Source organism: Dendropsophus ebraccatus, chromosome 2 (genome assembly GCF_027789765.1).
Source record: "Dendropsophus ebraccatus isolate aDenEbr1 chromosome 2, aDenEbr1.pat, whole genome shotgun sequence".
In the NCBI taxonomy this organism is placed as follows: domain Eukaryota; kingdom Metazoa; phylum Chordata; class Amphibia; order Anura; family Hylidae; genus Dendropsophus; species Dendropsophus ebraccatus.
The window spans coordinates 55,351,848-55,377,798 of record NC_091455.1 but is presented as its reverse complement, the minus strand read 5'-3'; the positions used below and the strand labels follow the sequence as shown (position 1 = coordinate 55,377,798).

At 43.1% G+C, this 25,951-nt stretch overlaps 1 pseudogene; it reads right to left on the bottom strand.

Moving 5' to 3' along the window:
• Positions 1-3,467: 3,467 nt before the first annotated feature.
• LOC138784968 (U2 spliceosomal RNA) lies at positions 3,468-3,647 on the bottom strand (annotated as a pseudogene).
• Positions 3,648-25,951: the final 22,304 nt, after the last annotated feature.

Genomic DNA, 25,951 nt, shown 5'->3' with positions numbered 1-25,951 from the left:
AGGAACCAGATAGGCACATTCAGGACACATCATATAAGAGGGTGTTTTGTGTTTTTTTGTGTTTTTTTGTTTGTTTGTTTTTTTGTTTTGTTTTGTTTTGTTTTTGTTTTTTGTTTTTGGTTTTTTTTTTTTTTTTTTTTTTTTTTTTTCCTATCCTAGCATTTTCATTCCAGTTTTCTTTTCATCCCAGTACTTTTTTCAATTCATACGTGACATTGCATGTTTTAATATTAACATTACTAATTTCATGTATTTGTTTTTGTGCATGTCATTCACATTTCTGTATGTATATATGCTTTATATGTGGGTTTTTTCTTTTATCTGTTTTGTTACTTACATGGTTGTATATGCAGATATGTATGTTCTAACACACCGTATTCCATGTTGTTTAGAGCCATGAATAAGGGCAAGAGAGCCCGAAACGCGTCGGCCTTTTAAACATTATATGATAAAGGTTTAAAAGTAATCAAGCGAGCTGGAGAGTACTTTCGTGCTTATACCTTGTTGGATGCCCTTGGGTCCGGGGGTTTTTTCTCGCGTGCTCGTGGAGAGGCATACAGCCATAATAAGAACACCACATTCCATCTAAAGGGACTTTTTTGTTGTGAGTGCTGACCATTCTTTGTTTTTTGCAGGTCCAGAACACTCTAGAAGAGGTTTTCATCAAGGATATTTCCTTCAATTGCAACCAGTCGTCCTGTCCTGTAAATTACTTGTATTTAAAAAAAACTCCAGTTTTCCAGCACTTATCAGCTGCTGGATATCCTGCAGGAAGTGGAGTTTTTTTCTAGTGCTGCCACCTCTGTCTGTGAAAGGAACTGTCCAATTTAGAAGATGTTTTTTTATAGGGATTTGCTACTGCTTTGGACAGTTCCTGTCATGGACAGAGGTGGCAGCAGAGAGCACTGTCAGACTGGAAAGAATACAACCCTTCCCGCAGGACATACAACAGCAAATAAATACTGGAATACTGGATTTTTTTTTTAATAGAAGTAATTTACAATTATCATTTTTTGAAATCAGTTGATTTAAAGACATTTTTTTTCTGTGGAGTAACCCTTTAACTGTTATGAAAGGTTAGGAACACATGTAGACCCAGAGTGGCTGAGGTTCTATGTCTTGGATTATGTATAGCATATAGAAAGAGTGGTATTTGCATGAATGTTGGTGAAAATTGTTGTTAATCCATGCTGCTCACTATTGTTTTTTAACTGAAAAACTTGGTGTATGGAATTATTCCCGCCACTTTGCCCCAGCTTACAACATAACAATGGTATCCTATTGTACCCTAAGCATTCTCTGTCTTGCTTGCTAGAAAATAAACAGCTTAAGTTGCCCATGCTAACATAGGAAAAGAAAAATGGTCTCAGGGAGGTGTTCTGACTGATGTCTTCTCTGTTCATGAATTTCCGTATGTGTTTATTCGCTGATGGTTATAGTTTTTACAGGTAAAACACAATGGGGGAGACTTATCAAAGGGGTGTAAAGTAGAGCTGGCTCAGTTGCCCCTAGCAACCAATCAGATTCCACTTTTCATTCTTCCACAGATTCCTTGGAAAATGAAAGGTGGAATCAACAGTTTGATAATTTTTTTTATATTTCATTTAAAAAACAAACAAAAAAACATGCTAATAACTGCATTGTAAAACTAGTCAGGACCCCTGAGGAAGTTGGTGTGTTTGTTGGCAATACACAATGGGCAGGACAGAGTGTAGTAGGCCTGTCACTAACATGCATTGTGATACTTCTATGCTATGTGTCTGTGCAGATGTTTTATAACATGTATGATGAATTTTTTATGACATTACCTTAACCTTCGGGCACATTACTAATACATATTGGTGTGGCATGTTACTGTAACACACATTATTAATGGACCTTTCCTTCTATCTGGAAGCAGCTTGTTTGGCTGTTCTTACTCTCATTTGCTGTACACAGCCATTTTAAATATGTATGTTTGGCTTCAATAAAGGTGTTTTTTTTTGTTATCTATTCATTGGCTATACAATGGTATTATTGTTTACCCAGATATACCCTGATTCTAAGTTTTTTCATGACACATTGTACTTGTACTATGTAAGTGGTAAATTTCCATCGATACCTTCAGTGTTTAATTGTGGACACATTTTTACTATTTAAAATTTGAAATTCTCTGCTTGTAAGTCATCCTTTGTTAAAAAAATCTTTTACCTTTTTATGACACAAGAAGGCTTGTACATTTAGTAGCAATTTTTTAAATTTTCAAGAAAAATTAAAAACTTTTTTTTTTTTTTTTTTTTTTTTTTTTTTTTTGGGGATCAGTTAAGTTTTGTGGTGGTTTTAACTAGGGATAAGCGAACGAGGTTTGGGTTCGTATGAACCTGAACTATCGACTTCTAAATTCCCGATGTCTGCCCGCTCCGTGGAGAGGGGGGATACAGCCTTGAGGACCGCCTGGAAAACTAGGATACAGCCATAGCCATAGGCTGTATCCCAGTTTTCTAGGCGGTCCTCTGACTGTATCCCCCTCTCCACGAAGCGGGCAGACAGCGGGAATCAGAAGCCTATAGTTCAGGTTCATACGAACCCAAACCTCGTCCGGTTCGCTCATCCCTAGTTTTAACAAGCCTGTATATAAAAACCTAAAAGATTACCCATTTTATAAACTGCACACCTAAAGGAAATGGTTTTTAGTCATAATGCGCAGTGGTCCTCATGTACCCATATAGTGGAAAGTGTCAATAGGTGACACCATTTTGGAAACTATACTCCTTACAGCATTTATCTAGGACTGTAATGGGCAAATGCTTTTACAAGTACAAAGGGGAATACTCATCCAAAATGTGTTAAAAAAGTTTACTGGGCAAAACATACTGATAAACTATCCACAGGATCAGTCTTCAGTCACGGATTTGTGGGGTGTTGACACTTGGAATCCTACCAATCAGCTGTTCAGCACCGCACTATACAGTGAGCAGGGCCATAAGCATTTGTCTCCAGTCACTAAGTAGTGGCCAGACCAGGGATCTCCTGTGTGTGGATGCTGCAGCCTGGATTCAGCTAGGGCGCTCTGACCTGCAGAGGGAGCAGTAGCACACAGGGCATAGGCAGCCCTGAAGCTGCAAGCTGCTCCTCCTGCAGGTCACAGCACCCCCAGCTGGATCGAGACTGCGGCGTCTGCACACAGGAGCAGTGTCGGACTGGGGTACCTTGGGCCCACCAGGGAATTAAATTCTTGGGTCCCACCCTTCATATACCAGATATAACCAGCGCCAAACCTTCACTTTATTATAGCGAGTTTGCAACTTGTCAGACACTCTACGAAAAGGAGAAGTCACATGAAAGTAACAAATCTCAGGCAGGCTGGGGGTGTTTGGGAACATAATAACGAAAGTATACTTACCCGACCCCGTGCCCTCATAGCACTTCTTTAACCCCTTAAGCACTGAGTCAATTTTTGTGCTTTCGTTTTTTTTTTTATTATTTTTTTTTTTTTCACTGAACCTGGAAGTACTGCAATACCAGGTCAATGCCTGGAGAGGACAGAGCAAGCTCTTTTTCCATCTCCCTGTTCTAAAAATCCATTTAATATATGGTCCCCAGATAGGGACGTATCAGATATTAAACTGATAAGAACAGATACTACACTTGATACCGAGAACAGATAAGAACAGATACTACACTTGATACTGATGTGCTTTAGTTTTTTTACTCCTCATGTTTAAAAGGCCATAGCGCTTGCAATTGTTTTTTTATTAAATAAATTTTTATGCCGCGCATGTTTGTGTCCTAATCACATTCAGCGGCATACATGCGTTTTTATTTTATATTTTTGGCTGGTTCCGCTTTCATCTTATGAAGAGGTCCTCTTTTATCTGCCTGGTCCGGGTCGATGTCCCTGCTTGATTTGCAAAAGACCAAACACATATTCTGTTACGATTTCACAAAACAAAAACAAAAAAAACATAACAGAAAAATGTCCCATGGGTACTGCGTTTCACCATTCCCCACTGACTATGAGCTAACAGCGTTTTTGAGTCCCGCCATATAGTACTGTACATGAGAACATACCCCTCTCCCAAATTTATTAACAAGATAAGGGATAACAAGACCCATAGAGAATTATTGGAGCATTGCCCCCACTGTTTATTTTAGGGGAACATGTCCCCCACAATTTCGTGACAACTGGAACCCGTACCAATCAGCTTGATATCCCCTTTCCTGTGGATTTTAGGGAGGGGGGCAGCTACCTAGGCCACACCTGGATGTTTGCGTGTGGGGGTGCAATACTTTGCCTTGTCCCTGATAATGCCTACACACACAAGAGCCACCGGGTTGTGTATATATGATGTGTATTTATGGGGGTGTCCATGTTGCTATGACGTGCTATGATTGGTGTGACCTGTCACTTGAAAAAACCTTTTGACAAGCCTTGCAGATGTAGGTATAAACCTTGCGATGCTTGTTTTTTCTTCAAGAGTTCTACTATCCACTGCTCCATCCTGCATACGCTCATGGTGCTGGTGATCAGGGCCGTTTCTAGCAGCGTGCAGGCCGGGCCACTGCACGGGGCGTTGACAGCTAGGGGGCGCCCTCCCTACCTCACTCAGCAGCAGTGACATTCTGCACACAGGCAGCAGGCTCGGACTTCAGAGCGCCCCCACACACAGCACCTGGCTCCTGGGGGCTCCTTTGTGGCCTGTGTACAGGGAAGAGGATAGAGGAGGCAGCAAGGTCTTCCCCACCTTCCCCCTGCCGCTCTACTGATCATCCAGCACAGGCAGCAGCTCCTGTGTGAGGCGTCTCCTCCCCCGACCCGGCCTGGAAAAGGCTGAAGAGAGAGTCTGTGTAAGTGCTGCTGCTGTCTGCAGGGGGAGAGGGGGGGTCACTGAGGGGGATCAGCAGTGTTGGGGTGTATGTAATTGTGGGGTGGGGGGTGATGGGCGGCTTCTTACCCCACAGTCTATACTTCCTTGTCTTTCTCATCCTTTCCACCTTAGCTCAGGAGCCTCTGCAGCTTCAGTCAGGAGGAGGGGGTGGGGAAGGGTTATTAGCATAGGACCTCAGCCTGATTATTTAACCCTTCCTAGACTGCACCCAGCTACAAAAAGTTAAGAGTTCAATGTGAAAGGCATGTGTGATGTCCTATGGTATGTATAGTGTGCTGCTAATATTCTATGTATGTGTGATGTCCTATGGTATGTATAGTGTGCTGCTAATATTCTATGTATGTGTGATGTCCTATGGTATGTATAGTGTGCTGCTAATATTCTATGTATGTGTGATGTCCTATGGTATGTATAGTGTGCTGCTAATATTCTATGTATTTGTGATGTCCTATGGTGTATATATAGTGTGATGCTAATTTTCTATGTATGTGTGATGTCCTATGGTATGTATAGTGTGCTGCTAATATTCTATGTATGTGTGATGTCCTATGGTATGTATAGTGTGCTGCTAATATTCTATGTATGTGTGATGTCCTATGGTATATATAGTGTGATGCTAATATTCTATGTATGTGTGATGTCCTATAGTATGTATAGTGTGATGCTAATATTCTATGTATGTGTGATGTTCTATGGTATGTATAGTGTGATGCTAATATTCTATGTATGTGTGATGTCCTATAGTATGTATAGTGTGATGCTAATATTCTATGTATGTGTGATGTCCTATGGTATGTATAGTGTGCTGCTAATATTCTATGTATGTGTGAAGTCTTATGGTATGTATAGTGTGCTGCTAATATTCTATGTATGTGTGATGTCCATACTGTGTAGTATTCTAGTGTGTGTGTGTGTGTGTGTGTGTGTGTATATATATATATTGTGAGACAGTGACAGGGATTGTGGTTGGGAATCGCTATATCTCCCTGAGGTACCTGTCATATGTGAACACTAGGTTCCAGAAAGTCCATACCTCATCCAGGGAAAGCTGGGTGAGATATGGAGGAATCCAGGAAAGTTAAAACCCATAGCAAACTACTTGCTATGGGACTGTTTTAGTTGCTGTAAAAGGGCCTGGATTTTTATGGAATGACAGGCAGGTTGGTAGTGGGGCCTGTCATTCCCTTTCTGGCCAGTCCAGGTTTTTCTATCTGGCCAAGTCAGCCCAGGTGCTGGAGGCCACTGATCACAGGTCTCATAAGAGGATGCACAGAGTGTATAGAGGGGTGGCTGTGCATGGAGGTCTCTCCTGGCTGTGGAGAGGGTCAGGGCTGCTAAAGCTTCTGCTGGGACTTTGAGCCACACTGGTATTGTACCAACTGATGTTGTTTTATGTTGGGTGACTGGTAGCAAGCCACCTGTATAGCTAGGATTTGCTGTGTTAGTTAGAGCTCAGAGGAGCAGGATTTATTTTACTTTGTGCCTGTATGTAAGGCTGAATTTCTTTTGGTTTCAATAAACAAACCGGGGCATCGCTGTTTTATAAAAGTTTGTGTCACTGTCTCTGACTGCCAATCCTGCTGTCTGCCCGGCTCTACAGAGCTAATCTCCCACAATATATATATATATATAATATATATTGATCTGTCTGTATATATACTAGAGATGAGAGAACTTAGGGTAGCTTCACATGTACCGGATTTGCACCAGTTTGGTACTGTGATTTTCATTAGGGTAACATATCCACAGCAGAATTTACATTCCGCTGCGAATATGTAACTCGGCCCCTTTAACCCCTACTGCCCGCAGCATACATTAACTCGGTCGGTTCCGCTCAGCCAATCAGTGCACGGCCCCGCTGCAGTCACTGATTGGCTGAGCAGGACTGACGGGAGCCTCACATGCAGCCGCAGCACTGAGCAGGTAATGTATGCTGGGGGGGGGAGGGTTAAAGGATCCGGGTTACATACTTGCAGCGGGATGTAAATTCTGCTGCAGGTATGTAACCCCATTGAAAATCACACTACGAGGATTCGCAGCGGATTTCGTGGCGCTTTTTTTTCAGAGTCGCCCTGTTGCCAAAATGGCCTAGAAACTGCCCTGCTGGTGATAGTTCTGTGTAGCAGGCAGATGTCCAGCTTTATGACTCTGCAATATGTGATGGATCCCCAACTCCCAAGCATAATAGGTTACACCAAAGAACGCAAAATAAAGACACAACACAACACATTGTAATCAGGTGTCAAAGGGTCCCAATTTTATTTAAAATTACATGACACCAAAAATGGCAGACCCCCGACTGACAAAGAGTCACCCTCCAGCACTTAGGCGAGGAAAAACCCCTGTGGGGGAAACCTCGTGGGAGCCATGGCTGGAGAGTTGCCCCTCCCCTGGGCTTAGAGGGTAAAACCATACTCTAAATATAATAATCTGGATGTGTGAGAGATCTGGCTGCAATATCTGTCACCTTATTGATGGCTAGGCGGCTGTAGCTCTTCTCCCTCAAAGATCCAGGTCCACTTCTCAAGAAGGTGGAGACTTGATGAAGGGTTAGTCTAAAGCAGACCACCCCTTTTCCCCTGCTATAACCTCCAAATTACAGCAAGGGTAGGGGCAGTAAAGTGGTCAAGCTCAAGGTCCTCTGGCGCATCCAAGATGGCACTAATCAGGGCGCGGTGCATTGCTTTATGGAACCTTCTTTATGACATAAGCGCTTGTCATCGCGGTGCATGGTTACCATGGTAACTGCAGATAAACACATCTGAAGCATTAACCCATTAATGACTGGTGATGCGCTTTACTGCAGAGGTCACTAAACACACTTGTGACCAAGCAAACAGCTTATGGTTCGGCCACACTAAGGACACTAAACAATATGGTTTGATGTGGTCCATAGCAACCAATCACAGCTCAGCTTTCATTTCTCAAATTACTCATGTAAAATAAAAGCTGAACTGTAACTGGTTGCCATGTGCAACTTAAACAGTCTAACCTGCCCATAGCAACCAATCATATCTCAGCTTTAATTTTATAAGAGATTGTTAAGATATGAAAGGTGAGCTGTGATTGGTTGCTATAGGCGAATCAGACCTTGTTTTGTCTCTGGCAGATTGATAAAGCTGCTCCATTGCTGGAAAGTTGATGACGATGACAGAAAACACATGACACCAAGCTTCCCCATAATGCTTTGCAGTCAGCCCTTCCTCCATTCCTCCCAACTTTTTGGAGGGACACTTGTGGTTCACAGACATTTCTATACACTACAATTCCCAGCATTTCCGGTCACTCAGTTTAGAATCCACCAGCATACGGTTATATACAGCGGATTTGTTAAGATGCTGACAATCTGATGTAACTGTATGTGGAAAGGGCGGCCAAAGAGTATTATTAATGAAGCTGTTTAAATGAATAGAGAAGAAGGGGATCCCTACCCGGAAATCCTCCAGAGTAAAGACAAGCAGTATAGGTGGCATGTACAACTACATTTCCCAGGCTTTCATAGGAAATTGGTGATCACCCAATTTGTTGAACCCTGGAGAAACTGCACTGACTGTACAAAAGGGGTTGTTTAAAAGTAAAATGGTTCACATTATTAGAGGGGTACTCCAGCAAAAAAAAAGTGTTTCAATAATTTGTAATTTACTTCTATTAAAAAAATCTCCAGTCTTTCAGTACTTATTAGCTGCTGTATGTCCTGCAGGCAGTGGTATATTCTTTCCAGTCTGACACAGTGATCTCTGCTGCCACCTCTGTCCATGTCAGAAACTTTCCAGAGTAAGTTCCTGACATGGACAGAGGTGGCAGCATAGAGCACTGTGTCAGACTAAAAAGAATACACCACTGCCTGCAGGACATACAGCAGCTGATAAGTACTGGACTGCTTGAGGGTTTTAAATAGAAATAAATTACAAATCTATTTTCTGGCACCAGTTGATTTTAAATAAAATTTTTAGGGGGATTTTAGGCTCAGCCAGTGTCAAACTGGGGTATCTTTGACCCACCTGGGAATTTGATTCTTGGGGTCCACTCTACTTACAGATATAACAAGCACCAAACCTTTTACATTACTCTAGTAAGCCTGCACAGAGATGTGCAAGGCCACCGACCAGCGATGCTCGCTCATTGCTAGTAACTTGTCAGTCACTCTATGCAAACAGCATAAAGTGCCACCTAAAGAGGTACTCCGGGCTATGTGTATCTTCCATCCACTACGACCGCTGAATGGCTGAGTTGCCTTGAGACGTCACGTCTCAAGCCGCAGCTCAGACCAGGAATCGGCTGCAGGATGGGAGAACGGGGCGGCGCAATCTTGGACTTGGCGGCCTCTATATCCATCCCCTTCCCGACCATACAGGGAAAATACCCATAGGTCAGAGTACCACTTTAAAGGAGAAGTCCGGCCAAAATTAATTTTTGATATGTTGATACGTTGAAAAGTTATACAAATTTCTAATGTACATTAATTATGGGAAATGCACATATAGGGCTATTTCCCTTAATTTAGTAGATCAGGAAGTGTTAGAATTCTCTTAGATCCAGTGACGTCACGACCAAAGGTGTAATTCCTATGGAGTGTCCAGCAGAGGGCGCTCTATATATAGAAGTCTATGGGACTTTATTGTGTCTATAGATGTAGGTATTGTCCTAAAAACAACTTTTAATCTTGCAGCCCTGTGTCAAATTGAAGTGGCCTAGAGTACCTATGCCCTAGGCCTAACCCTTCTCCCCACCCTTTTTACCATTAGGAATGCCCCAGGCAGATCTTAGATTAAAAACAGCTATCTGATTGTACAAGTGGTTGAGGTGGCAGATTGTGGGTACAGAGTTGCTTTAAGATGGCCCTGGGCCAGACCTGTTTACAGCTCAGCTCATGTTCACTTGAATGGGAGGTAACCTGCAGTTGCCCATGGCCACCACTACACAAAGAACGGAGATAACTGCTTCTAGCCCTCTTCACTCTGTAGTGCAGATACTGAAGAACCTGCTAAAGAACTAAAAAACTGACCTCATCCCTCAAAGAGTTAATCCCGGAGTCTTGTGAGCATTTCAACACCAGAGGTGTAAGAGGCTAGTTTTTAGTGCTGGGCTTTGCGCCTACTGTATTTTTAGGTGAATAATTGGATTTTTCGCCTAGTTTTGGTCTAAGTTCTATTTATGAACCAGTATTCGACAGGCGAATATTTTTTAGATGCAACTTTTTAAAAATCTGCCTCCTTTGAGTTTTCACCCAAAAGTTTGCGCAATTTTTGCGCGACTTTTTACTTAGATGCATTCACTATGGCAGTGCTACATGTTAATAAATCAGTCACAAGATATTGGAACAAAATACACACCAATCCCCATTAGAATAGTTGCACATATTAGACTCCTTAGTAAATGCCCCCCATAAACTTACATTTTTATTTTTCTAATAATATAAATAGTGTGTCTGTGGTGTTCTTTATAACCAGAGTAAGATGCTGAGCAAGCATTAGCTGGCTACACTTATTAACACCTACAGATGTAAGCCCAGAAGTAGCAGCGGCCATATCAGAAATGCTAGTGAAATGTCTAATAGGTGATTACATCCAGTTGGCTAAACTGAAAGTGCAGACCCTGCAAACTGGATCCATGTTTGCGTGAAAGTAAATTGAATTGTATCAAACACGTCATATTCTTTAAGGTGCCATCATATTTTATTCATCGATGGCAAGTTAAAATGTGGAGGAGTGCATTGCATTATACATGGCATGTATTGTTTTACACAGCTAACTTCTTTTTAGCCTAGAAGAAATGATAAATCTTTTATTATTTTTCACTCCTTCCGCGTTGAATGCTGTCATATTTAAGAGGAAATCATTCTTAAACAAGTCACTGAGTGGTGAAAGGTTTATTATAGCAAATATTTTTTATAGCTTCTTAGGGGTAGAAGAATGTGATAGACAGCAAGTGCCAAGCATTTCCCAGGACTAGTAAATAACAGGTTACTCCATCCTTGTGTACCAGTAGGGATTCTTGCCAAACAGCGGACTGTATCACTTAGACAAGACTAATTTATTATCCCATCCCTTAAATAGAGATGAACTACTCAGCATTTGAATCTTGCAGAAGCCAGATGCATCTCTAAGGCTACCTGGAAAACATGGATGCAACTAGGGCATTATTTTATGGATTTCAATGTGTGTTTGTAAAGTTTTGGGCTATGTTTACACTGTGTATTGCAACCGTTATGCACACACTGTATTGCACCACGGACGCTGTTCCCCTATGGCCGTGAAAATAATTAACTTGTCAGTTATTTCCGTCCGGCAGACTGTAAACAATGGCTGTTGTTCACAGTCCGTTTACACAATGTACGTCCGTTGTCACATTTTATTGAAGTCAATGGTTAATTTGAATTGCAGGCACACCAGTAATGTTCCTGGGGCCGATATGGCAGTATCGGCTGCTGGAGCATGTAAAAATGTGGCCAGCGCAGCGCTTTTAATGCAACAGGTGTTGTTAAACAACAGACGTTGTATTACAGTGTCTGAATATAGCTATTATGTGTTTTTTTTTTTATTTAAGCTGGAGATTTTCTTTTTCTGCATGACACACGGGAGTCGGCCTTCTACAGTTTCCGTGCTCCATACAGGACACGTGTTTGCTGTTTTCCATTGTTCAAGGGTGAGCTGACATATTTATGCCATTGTGCTAATCTTTTGTCTATGGCTATATCCATGTTTTCCAGGCAGCCCTAGAGATGTATCTATCTTTTCCAGGGTGCAGGTTTTGAATGCGGAATAATTGGGTTCGCGCAAACCTGAACTTACTGTCAGTTCACTCTAATATACCCTTAGGCTATGTTCACACAACGTACAGAGACCGACCCTTCCGTGACCCGGCCGGGTCACGGAACAGCCGGTCTCTGCACGGATTATCCCGGCCGGAGCCGCTCACTTCACTGTGTGAACTGACAGGGTTTCCTACGGTCGCAATTCATTCAATTGTGGCCGCAGAAAACTGATATGTCAGTTATTTGCGGCCCCGTGCAGGATCCCGGCTGGAGTGTATACGATGTGTATACGTTCCGGCCGGGATCCCATAGAACAATAGGCATTGTTCACCCGTACAAAGTACACGGCCGTACTTTTACGTAGTGTGAACATAGCCTTAATATAAACCTTAGTATATGTTCTTCAGATAGGATAATTGCCCTAGAAAGTCAAGGCAATCCCCATAACAAAGGTCTAACTAGGGGATCCTAACATGCACAACAGCAGCTGGGTTTGCATTGCGTTTTGTCCCCGTTGTACTGTTTCATTGACAGTATGGGAAAGGTGTGATGTGGGTTCTGGTGTGACTGGGTATAGTGGATTACCTAAAGTGCCATTGTGAGATCTATTATGTAAGGTGATATATTTTATTACACACTTGATAAAGACCAGATCATATGTTTGAATCATAGTATTTTTACATGGAGGAATAAACATATTTTGCACTTTTTTTAAATACCCCTTTAAACACCATGACATTATTTTCTGTATGGTTATGGGCTGAAAGCCAGTACATTCCTGGTTTGGATGAAATTGTGCCCTGCCTTGATAAGAGTTTAAGCTGTTGGTGTAATTCATTTTTCCAGCTGATTTTTAAGAGGAGGAACTCTGGAAAACCCTCTTACATGACCGATTTATATTACTGTACAGTTTCTCCAACAAGCAGACACGTGGGCATTGCACCATGGCTGCTAAGCTTGAGCAAATGACTTTGCAATGAACCTAACTGAAAATATCACCAAGATTTTTTTTTTCAGAAAACAGCCAAGGGCAGGAGAGTTCCCTGAGCCCCTGGGCTGGAATTGGTGACATCACCACCTGCACATTGACATCATATCATATGAGATACTCAAAGGTTTACTGGGCTGAGCGTCACATTCTATCATGGGTGCAAGAAATAATCCACTTGGCAAGGGGCCCACTTTAGATTATTGTTATATATATATATATATATATATATATATATATATATATATATATAGCTTTAAAATTAAATTAAGTTCAGCATTCCTGCATTACTTCACTAAAGGCATCATATCTAGAACTGCAGAGATGTCCCTTTGATGCAGAAATGTATGATCAGGTCTGCAGTACTGCCGTGTATATTATATAGGTGATGATGAACGGCATCTGTGTTACTTTCCTGCCGCAGCATTGATGCTCATACTTATACCAGATATAGGCCTTAAAGTCAGGCGAAAATTTTTATTAAAGTATTTTATTGCCCCCCAAAAGTTATACAAATCACCAATATACACTTATCACAGGAAATTCACATACAGTGCTTTTTTCCTTGCACTTACTACTGCATCAAGGTTTCACTTCCTGGATAAAATGGTGATGTCACGACCCGACTCCCAAAGCTGTGCGGGCTGTGGCTGCTGGAGAGGATGATGGTAGAGGGACGCTCAGTGTCCCTTTAGTGCCCTGTGTCCCTCACTGTCCCCCTGCCATCATCCTCTCCAGCAGCCACAGCCTACACAGCTCTGGGAGTCGGGTCATGACATCACCATGTTATCCAGAAAGTGACATCACCATGTTATCCAGGAAGTGAAGCCTTGATGCAGTAGTAAGTGCAGGGAAAAAGCACTTTATAAGCATTTACCGTAATAAGTGTATATTGGTGATTTGCAATACAATACTTTAATAAAAAATTTCGCTGGACTTCTCCTTTAAACCATAATAAATCATTGAAAGCGGAAACTGCATCTAAAGTGGACAAATCTGTTTAAACTCCGACCCCAGACATAAAATTCTCAGATTTGTATCTCTATCTAACTCTGTTGCTGCAAGCTCAGTGTACTGGTCAGAAATATAACAATTTATCAACCATGGCAGCCAATAAATTACTACCTGGACGGCATTACTTGGAGAATAACATTATTAATGTGCTTCATTATAGGTCAAGTAGTTTTGTAGTGAATATGATAATTATTAATTTCCTGAAATCAGTTTTACTCTATAGTATGTGCTCTCTAATGTATAGGAACATTACCGAACAGCGTGAGCGGTTTCCCAAATGCAAGAACGGTCGTCGCTGATTGATACAGAGTATCAAAAGAAAAGTAAAGATTCCACTATCTTTTAGATTAATGATGTGATGTTCTGTGTTTCCATTGCTGTTTGTGGGATGTATAGTTGTGGTTGAGGTATAACATTAGTCATGATGCAGTTATAGAGTATGTATAGTATTAGTCAAGTTATAGAGTATGTATAGTATAGTATGTATAGTAGTATGTAAGTAAAGAAATAAAGGTCTTGTCTTAGTAATAAAATATTTTTTGGTTATCCGAAAGAGCATGATGGTGTTGTTGTGTCTTGTTGGTGTGTGGCATCTCCTACCCACAGGTTACCTTGCCTGTTTCTGCTGCTATTAGAATTGTAGTTCTCCGTTATGCCTCAATCCTCAACCAATCCCCACTGTTTGTCACCTACATCAAGCAGCTTTGTTTTCACTAAACAGTAAGAATCATTGTGTCCCTGCGAAGGAGTTATCTATATACTGTATGCTTCTGCTATACTGTTTGACCTCAGCCTGTCTTCCTTTTTCTGTCCCTGCCTATTTATTTGTACTACATTGCCTCCTCTGGCACACCTGGCTGACTGTTAACACGTGCTGCCTACCCTGACATGCTTTTCATATTCTGGCCATACAACAATGCCATATTAAAGGGGTACTCCATTGAAAATATTTTTCTTTCAAATAAACTGGTTTTAAAAAGTTTATATAGATTTGTAATTTACTTCTATTTAAAAATCTCAAGTCTTCCCATACTTATCAGCTGCTGAATGTCCTGCAGGAAGTGATTTTTTTTCTTTCCAGTCTGAAACTGTGCTCTCTGCTGCCACCCCTGTCCGAGACAGGAACTGTCCAGAGCAGGGGAGGTTTTCTATGGGGATTTGCTGCTGCTCTGGACAGTTCCTGGCTCGGACAGAAGTGGCAGCAGAGAGCACTGTGTCAGACTGGAAAGAATACATCACTTCCTGCAGGACATTGAGCAGCTGACAAGTATGGGACGATCTGAGATTTTTAAATCGAAGTAAATTACAAATATATATAACTTTCTGATACCAGTTGATTTAAAAGAAAGAGATTTCAAGATTTTCGCAGAAGTATTCCCTTGGTATCTTGCACTAGTGTCTCTCAGCTCACTGGGCAAACTGTGACCAGAGGTAACTCCCAGAGGTAGAGACTTGTTAGTCCCTTACTGCAAAGATCATATACTCATAGGAGAGGATTAAAGTTTAAAAACCAGTGGGATATTTAGACACCCTCATAGGGGGATAAGCTTCAATACCTGACTGAGGGAATATTCCAGGAGACTGCTCACCTGGGTAGGTTGTGTATAGCCACAACAACCATTAATAGCATAAATCCGTAGTAACCTGCCACAGCAGAAGTATGACACCGCACACTATTCTAGGGTCCGGGATAAATAGCCAAAAGGATTGAGAAAGAAAGGGTCCTTCTGCCCAGGCCGTTATTCACACACGCTTTATTGGTCCTTACAAATAACGTGTTTCTAAGTCATCAGACATTTTCAGATGCTGTCCTATTAATCTGAAGAAGTCGTCTGATGACTTTGAAACACGTTGTTTGTAAGGACCAATAAAGCGTGTGTGAATAACGGCCTGGGCAGAAGGACCCTTTCTTTCTCCAACCTTTTGGCTAAACCGGTTACATGGCATGGAGGGTCGACACCTGCTGTCTATTACAACATTCATCATTTACTGTACACATCAGTAGGCTTAGCCTACAGAATAATATCCATAGGGGCCCTTATGATGTCTCCTAGACATTGTTCATGCTGTTAAGATAGATCTGTCCCTGGCACTGATGCAGAAAGGGGCCCCATGCATGGATCCAGCACAAGACATTCCTATTTGGAGCTAACCAGTTGTCAGTAGCTTTTACTGTATTTCTTACTGGATGTGTACAGTATGGAAAATTTGGAGGGGATAACACTAAACAAACATTTGTCTGGAAAAAAAAAATCTTACAATATTGCAATGTCCTAGTACCTATGCCCCAGCTGCTGTAGTTTAGAGTTGTAGTGTGGTTAAGGAATGTCTGAATGGGTTGTCAAGAAAAGATTCCTTCTTACAAATAATTAAAAAAAATGTTTACAACAAATGTGGGTCAATTTTGTCTGGAGTTCATATAACATTTTTTTAATATACAGTGGTACCTTGGTTTAAGAGTAACTTGGTTAAAGAGCGTTTTGGTTTAAGAGCTCACAGTTTTTCAAAATTGTGACTTGGTTTAAGAGCATTGCTTTGGTTTAAGAGCTCCCTGTACTGGGTGGGAGCGCAAGTGGGGCAGGGACATGGTCTGCATAGCGGGGTCTACAGCACTGTACTCTGACCCAGGAAGTCTCCCTCACCTTCCAAATCATAGCAGATCAACTTCAGGCTGGGGCTTGCATCAGGGGACAGGACTGTGGAGGTAATCTCTTCATAGCTGTAACTCCTCTCTCCCCGGACAGAAAGCGCTGCATGTATGTGCCCACATCTGTCCTGCTCATTCCTTCATACTCCCTGCAGTCTCTGTCAGCCCTTGTGTTTCCCATCCTCTCCATTACTGTACAATAATTTATAATATCACATATTCTGCTGTTTCTGAATGTTTGTTTCATTTGTTTTACATGTTATTCAGAATAATAAATCATTATTTTTGGGGTGTGGAACCAATTGTTTGCATTTGAATGATTTCTTATGGGAAAATTTGCTTTGGTTTAAGAGTGGATTTGGATTACAAGCACGGTCCCGGAACGAATTATGCTCGTAATCCAAGGCACCACTGTACTTATGTATATGGAATAAGTGGTGGCTCATTGGTGGAGCACTTTACACTGATATTGCTTGATGCTTATAGATGATCAGCAGATTGGAGTGGACAGATTGTCACCACCGGATACATGCGTCATACTCATTTTTCTGTGTGTATTGTTTTTATTGTGAATATTAAGCAGCAGCAGCAAATGAGATGTTGTATGTGCTCCTGGTTTGGGATGATCTCCCTCTGTAGCCGGCATTTGCTGCATATTAATAAATTGTTTTCAGTCAAGCTTCATTAATCTATACGGGAATATTACACCAACATCTTTCATCTGCATACACAACACAATGTTTCCTGACAAATAATCACCATAATCTCTTAAAAGATGAAAGCAGCATCAGAAGCCATTCACTTTCTATCCCAACACATTACAGTATTACAAGAATTAATGGAGCCACTAGATAACTTCTCCCACACTACTGTGAAAATCACAATGTTACAATGGCCATTAAAATGTATCCGTGTTGTATGTAGGTTATTTTATTTGGAACAAATGACGCTGGATATCCTATGTTGAAGCTGGATTAACATCAAACTTATCATAGATTTGTCTATTGTCTCTACCCCTTCCTGAAATGCTACTACTCTTCAGCAAAAAACGGCAGACAAAAAAAAAAAAATTAAATAAAAAAATAAATAAAAATATATATATATATATATAATCTATATAATAAAAATCAAAGTCTGTCTGTCTGTCTGTCCCAAATAGACCTCCAAACGCCTGAACCGTTTGACCCCAAATTTGGCACACAGATACATTGGGTGCCCGGGAAGGTTATTGCGAAGGTCCCGTCCCCGCCAGATGTACAGGAGGGGAGGGGGAGGGGGAAGAGCGGCCCATAGAGATGAATGGGAAAATCTCCTCACTGCAAACACAGGTGATATAATTAGCTGCAGCAGACACGGCAGTTGGAGCCTTAGCAACCAATAGGATTACTGCTTTCATTTTCACAGGGAGCAATGGTTGCTAGGGAAGCTGCCTCACAGCATCCACAGTAATAACTGGTAGACCCCCTACTCCATCTATACAGTACATATATATACAGGACCCCCTACTCCATCTATACAGTACATGTATATACAGGGCCCCCTACTCCATCTATACAGTACATGTATATACAGGAGCCCCTACTCCATCTATACAGTACATGTATATACAGGACCCCCTACTCCATCTATACAGTACATGTATATACAGGACCCCCTACTCCATCTATACAGTACATGTATATACAGGACCCCCTACTCCATCTATACAGTACATGTATATACAGGGCCCCCTACTCCATCTATACAGTACATGTATATACAGGACCCCCTACTCCATGTATACAGTACATGTATATACAGGACCCCCTACTCCATCCATACAGTACATGTATATACAGGACCCCCTACTCCATCTATACAGTACATGTATATACAGGACCCCCTACTCCATCTATTCAGTACATGTATATACAGGACCCCCTACTCCATCTATACAGTACATGTATATACAGGACCCCCTACTCCATCTATACAGTACATGTATATACAGGACCCCCTACTCCATCTATACAGTACATGTATATACAGGACCTCCTACTCCATCTATACAGTACATGTATATACAGGGCACTACAGGTATAGCAAACTGTGACTGGGTAACACTGTCATGCCAGACCTGACCAATACCGCCATACTGTGCTGGATAACACTGCCACACCAGACCTGCCCAATACCGCCATACTGTGACTGGATAACACTGCCATACCAGACCTGATCAATACTGCCATATACTGTGACTGGATAACACTGCCACACCAGACCTGACCAATACCGCCATACTGTGCTGGATAACACTGCCATACCAGACCTGACCAATACCACCAAACTGTGACTGGGTAACACCGCCACACCAGACCTGACCAATACCGCCATACAGTGACTGGATAACACCATCATATCAGACCTGACCAATACCGCCATACTGTGACTGGATAACACCGCTATACCAGACCTGACCAATACCACCATACTGTGACGGGATAACACTGTCATAACACACCTGACCAATACCACCATACTATGACTGGAAAAAACTGCTATACCAGACCTGACCAATACCGCCATACTGTGACTGGATAACACTGTCATACCACACCTGACCAATACCGCCATACTGTGACTGGATAACACTGCCATACCAGACCTGACCAATACCGCCATACTGTAACTGGATAACACTGTCATACCACACCTGACCAATACTGCCTTACTGTGACTGGATAACACTGCCATACCAGACCTGACCAATACCGCCATACTGTGACTGGATAACACTGCCATACCACACCTGACCAATACCGCCATGCTGTGACTGGATAACACCAATATACCAGACCTGACCAATACCACCACACTGTGACTGGAGAACACCGCCACACCAGACCTGATCAATACCACCATACTGTGACTGGATAACACTGCCACACCAGACATGACCAATACCAACACACTGTGACTGAATAACACTGCCATACCAGACCTGACCAATACCGCCATACTGCGACTGGATAACACCGCTATACAAGACCTGACCAAAGATTTTCTGGCAAGTCTGAACAGGAGGGTACTGCCCCTCTGCAAGGTGCTACCCTACGCACCAGACCATAGGTGCCTAATGGTAAATACGACCCTGCAGGTATACAGGACACTACAGGTATACAGGACCCCAAAACTATACACTACAAGTGCACGGGACCTCCACCAACTATATACTAAAGGTATACAGGACCCCAAACTTTACACTACAGGTATACAGGACCCCAAAACTATACACTACAGGTATACAGGACCTCCACCAACTATATACTTCAGGTATACAGGACCTCCACCAACTATATACTACAGGTATACAGGACCCCAAACTATACACTACAGGTATACAGGACCCCAAAACTATACACTACAGGTATATAGGAACTCCACCAACTATATACTACAGGTATATAGGACCCCAAACTATACTCTACAGGTATACAGGACCTCAAAACTATACACTACAGGTATACAGGACCTACACCAACTCTATACTACAGGTATACAGCACCTTCACCAACTCTTTACTACAGGTATACAGGACCCCAAAGCTATATACTACAGGTATACAGGAACTCCACCAACTATATACAACAGGTATACAGGACCCCAAACTATACACTACAGGTATACAGGACCCCAAAGCTATATACTACAGGTATACATGAACTCCACCAACTATATACTACAGGTATATAGGACCCCAAACTATACACTACAGGTATACAGGACCTCCACCAACTCTATACTACAGTTATACTGGACCCTCAAACTATGCACTACAGGTATACAGGACCCCCGAACTATATACTACAGGTATACAGGACCTACACCAACTCTATACTACAGGTATACAGGACCTACACCAACTCTATACTACAGGTATACAGCACCTTCACCAACTCTTTACTACAGGTATACAGGACCCCAAAGCTATATACTACAGGTATACAGGAACTCCATCAACTATATACTATAGGTATACAGGACCCCAAACTATACACTACAGGTATACAGGACCCCAAAGCTATATACTACAGGTATACATGAACTCCACCAACTATATACTACAGGTATATAGGACCCCAAACTATACACTACAGGTATACAGGACCTCCACCCACTCTATACTACAGTTATACTGGACCCTCAAACTATGCACTACAGGTATACAGGACCCCCGAACTATATACTACAGGTATACAAGACCTCCACCAATTATACACTACAGGTATCCAGGACCCTTAAACTATAAACTACAGGTATGCAAGACCTCCACCAACTATACATTACAGGTATATAGCCCCAACTATATACTACAGGTATACAGGACCCCCGAACTATACAGTAAAGGGATACAGGAACTTCACCAACTGTACACTGCAGGTATACAGGAACTCCCTCAACTATACACTACAGGTATACAGCCCCCCAACTACACACTACAGGTATACAGGACCCCCCCAACTATACACTATAGGTATACAGCCCCCCCAACTATGCACTACAGATATGCGAGACCTCTAAAAACTATACATTGTGGGTATACCCCTCCAACTATGCACTACAGGTATACACTAATTCCACTGATTAACTTAGATGAAACAATACCTTTAGCTTGGCCTCCTGGGCACCTTAGAACAAATCTAATTAACACACTGACACTTTATACCCGGGCAGCGCCGGGTACATTTTCTAGTATATATATATATATATATATATACATATACAGTATTTTTGTAGGGATGCAAATAAATGAATAAAATGTTGCAGCAAGGTCGAGTCTCTTAGTGTTTCCTTTCTGTATAGCTGGAATCTTCATACTCTTCTGTCTTCTCTTATTAGTTTTTTGGTGCAGTTGCTATGTAACTGTCTTGATTCATTGCTCTGAATCAACTGATCTTGACTCCCAGTTCTGGATAGTTTAGAGCAGAGTTCCTAAATGATTTGTCCCTAAAATCCTGGGCTTGTGCAGTCAATGTATTGATTATACTATATACGTATTACTCTCTGTGTTTATTTCCATGTTCTTTGTCCTTCTAATGCCATGTTCAAGCCTTATTGTAGTTACCAGGGGTTCTTGATGTCAGGGAGTCCTGGGGTTCGGGAAGATGGCAGTCCCTTTTCTTGACCCGTAACCCCTGTCCCTGCCTACTTGCCCCCTGGGCTAAACCCCAGGGCAGCAACTGGGCGACAGTCCCTAGCCTAACTAGGGATACAGGGCGGTAGACAGAACACACAGACAAGTTTATAATAACAGGTCAGGCAATCCGAGTTGGCAACAGGAGGTAACATCAAAATCCAAATCAGTAAGCAAAGGGTAAACAGAGTCTGGTCCAAGGTCAAGCACAGGAGAGAACGCAGTACAGAGGATGAGGCAGAGGCAAAGTCCAAGTCCAAGTCTAAGTGTCAAATAACAAGCAGAGTAATGGATACTCTGGTGTAGCTGGAGACCAAACATACACTGGCAACTTCTGCTGGTAAAGTCCAGACTAGTGATGAGCGAGCATGCTCGTCCGAGCTTGGTACTCAATCAAGTATTAGGGTACTCGATGGTACTCGTTACACGGACGAGCATCTCGCGATACTCGAGAGAATCTCATGATCCGTTTCCTGTAAGTTTGGGCGCTATTTCTCAGCCAATAAACATGCAGGAGACTCTTTGGTGCATCCTGCGATCACGTGGGACCCATACATGTCGATAGCAGTAATTGGTTGGCCAGATCAGATGACCCTGCTATATAAAACGCGCAGCCGGCAGTGCTTGCTTCAGACGTGTGCTGGAAGAGATTAGATACAGAGCTGCTGCTTCTCAGGGAGAGTGTCAGTGTAGGATTTAGCGTTCCAGTAGGCAGGGAATACTAGCAATATAAACAAACAGCCCTTTTCAGGGCTTCAAATCATTTTTTTATAGTATTACTACAGACTGCTGGCTGGGACTTGCAGTGCTCTTACCACGATTTCAGCAGCACACTGTGGTGATCGGCTGCTGGCAGAAAGGGGACATTAGGTGTTGCACACAGACCCCCAAGAAGTGCTCAGTGTACTCTTTTTTGATTTTAGGGCTGCTGGTCCTGCTGTACTACACTGTATTGCTGGGATTTGTAGTACACCTGCATAGAACTTCACTGCTTATTGGACGGGGGTGTCAGAGAGTGTGTCTAGGTCCAGCCACTACCAGATTGTACCGTACAGCCCCCCCAAAACTCGTGGGTACTACACTGTATTGCTGGGATTTGTAGTGCATCTGCATAGCACTTCACTGCTCATTGTAATGGGGTGTCACAGAGTGTGTATAGGTCCAGCCACTAACAGATTGTACCATACAGCCCCCCCAAAACTTGTGGGAGCACAAGCATTTTTCCTGATTTCTGTATTTCATACACAAGGCCTATCTAAGTTCCATACTGTGCAGTGTCCATAAAATGGTGAACGCCAGGGGTAAGGGTTGAGGGCGTGGGTGTGGGGTTTTAACCCCTTCACGTCAGCCATCTGTATATATACGTTCCTATTGCACATGCCCCGTGCAGTAGGAATGTACATATACGTTCCTGACTGAGGGGGGTTTTATGATGAGAGTGGGATCGCTGCAGAGACAGCGATCCCGCTCTAATCTGTGTACAGCACCGGAGATAATAAGGATCAGCTGCGATCCCGCAGCTGACCCCCATTAACCCCTTAGTGACCGCCGAAACGGCGGTCACTAATGGGCCAGTGCCGCCGCTATACTTCATCTCCCCCCACCGTGAATCCACGGTGGGGGGAGATGAAATAAGTAAAATCAGACCCCAGACCAGCCCCCCTAGTGCCCCGATCACTAACCCCCCTCCCCGCGGCGGCTATCAGATCCAAGATGGCCGCCGCCATCCCTGAGAACAAATGATGTTTGTTCGCAGGGATGGAAAAGTGAAAATGAATGAAAGCCCCATGCTCTTCGGCACCGGAGGGTGCCTGTAACCACCCCAAATTACATGTACCCACCCCAGATTACCTATAAGCACTTCAGTCTATCCGTAACAATTCTAGATTGTCTGTAACCCCCCCCCAGGTTGCCCCTTAACCACCGCAGGTTGCACATAACCACCCCAGGTTGCCAGATTACATGTAACCCCCCAGATTGCACGCAACCACCGCACGTCGCCTCTGACCACCGCACCTTGCCTCTGACCCAGGGGCGGATTAACTTTACCATAGGCCACGGGCTGTTCACCAAGCCTGGGCCCCCCACCCCACTGTAACTATGGCGGCACTAGCCTGGCGTTCATAGTACAGGACAGATAATGTCATGATGTCCTGATTTGTGCAAAATTGCTATGAAAAAACAGTGATTTTTTTGCAAATCATGGCGGAAGTGTAGCCAGGAGACAGTAAACCACTAGAAGTGTAAGTCTTTTTGGGTGGTCATGGGCCCCCCAGGAGCTCAGGGCCCCGGGCTGCCGCCTGGAACGCCTCTGTTATAATCCACTACTCCTATGACCACCACACGTCGCCTCTGACCACCGCACGTCGCCTCTGACCACCGCACCTTGCCTCTGACCAACGCACGTTGCCACTGACCACCGCACCTAGCATCTGACCACCGCACCTTGCCTCTGACCACTGCACCTTGCCTCTAACCACCCCAAATTGCCAGTGACCCCCTCCAGATTGCCCGTAACCACGCCAGATTACAGGTACCCACCTCAGATTACCTATTAGCACTTCAGTTTATCCGTAACCACAGCAGGTTGCCTGTAACCACCCCAGATTGTCTGTAACTACCCCAGATTGTCTGTAACTACCCCAGATTGTCTGTTACCACCCCAGATTGTCCGTAACCACCCCAGATTGTCCGTAACCACCCCAGATTGTCCGTAACCACCCCACGTTGCCCGTAACCACAGAGGGTTGCCTGTAACCACCCTAGATTGTGTGTAACCACAGCAGGTTGTCCGTATTCAGCCCACGTTGCCTGTAACCACCCTAGGTTGCCTGTAACCACCCTAGAATGTCTGTAACCACCCCAGGTTGTCTGTAACCACCCCAGGTTGTCTGTAACCACCCCAGGTTGTCTGTAACCACCCCAGATTGTCTGTAACCACCCCAGATTGTCCGTAACCACCCCAGATTGTCCGTAACCACCCCACGTAGCCCGTAACCACAGAGGGTTGCCTGTAACCACCCTAGATTGTCTGTAACCACAGCAGGTTGTCCGTATCCACCCCAGGTTGCCTCTAACCACCCCAGGTTGCCTCTAACCACCCCAGGTTGCTGTAACCACAGCAGGTTGCCCGTGACCACCCCATGTTGACCGCATTCACCCCAGATTACCCGTAACCACCCCAGATTACCCGTAACCACCTCAGACTGCCCTTAACCACCTGTAGATTACCCGGAACCACCCCAGACTGTCCGTAACCACCCCACATTACGTGTAATCTAATTTGTTTTTTTTTATTTTAGTAACTGCGCTATTCTAATAACTATTACTAGCTGCGGTTTTGCTCCAGCAAATTGGCGCTCCTTCCCTTCTGAGCCCGGCTGTGTGCCCATACAGTGGTTTATACCCACATATGCGGTACCGTTCTACTCAGGAGAACCTGCGTTACAGATTTTGGCGTGAATTTTCTCTCCTGCTCCTCGTGAAATTGAGAAATTTTAAACTAAAGGAACATATTATTGGAAAAATTCAAGTTTTTCATTTTTACTGTCTACTTTTGAATACTTTCCTCTAATACCTGTGTGGTAAAAATGCTCACCACACACCAAGATGAATTCTTTGAGGGGTGCACTTTCCAAAATGTGGTGACTTATGGCGAGATTTTACTCCACTGGCACTACAGGGGCACTGCAAATGCACCTGGCGCTCAGAAACTTCTTCAGCAAAATCTGCATTGAAAAGGCTAATTGGCGCTCCTTCCCTTCTGAGCCCCGCTGTGTGCCCATACAGTGGTTTATACTGACATATGAGGTACATTTTTACTCAGGAGAACCTGCGTTACAAATTTTGGGGTACTTTTTTTCTCTTGTTCCTCGTGAAATTGAGAAATTTCAAACTAAAGGAACATATTATTGGAAAAATTCGAGTTTTTCATTTTTACTGTCTACTTTTGAATACTTTCCTCTAATACCTGTGGGGTCAAAATGGTCACCACACCCCAAAATGAATTCTTTGAGGGGTGCACTTTCCAAAATGTGGTGACTTATGGCGAGATTTTACTCCGCTGGCACTACAGGGGCACTACAAACACACCTGGCGCCCAGAAACGTCTTCAGCAAAATCTGCATTGAAAAAGCTAATTGGCGCTCCTTTCCTTCTGAGCCCTGCTGTGTGCCCATGCAGTGGTTTATGCCCACATATGGGGTACCGTTGTACTCAGGAGAACCTGCGTTACAAATTTTGGGGTACTTTTTTTCTCTTGTTTCTCGTGAAATTGAGAAATTTCAAACTAAACGAACATATTATTGGAAAAAATTTAATTTTTAATTTATTTACAGCCTAATGGTGAATACTTTCCTCCAGCCCCTGTAGGGTTAAAATGCTCATTATACCCCTAGATAAATTCTTTAAGGTATCTAGTTTCCAAAATGGGGTCACTTATGGGGGTTTCCAGTATACAAACCTCCTAAATCAACTTAAAAAAAGAACTGGTCCCTAAAAAAAAATC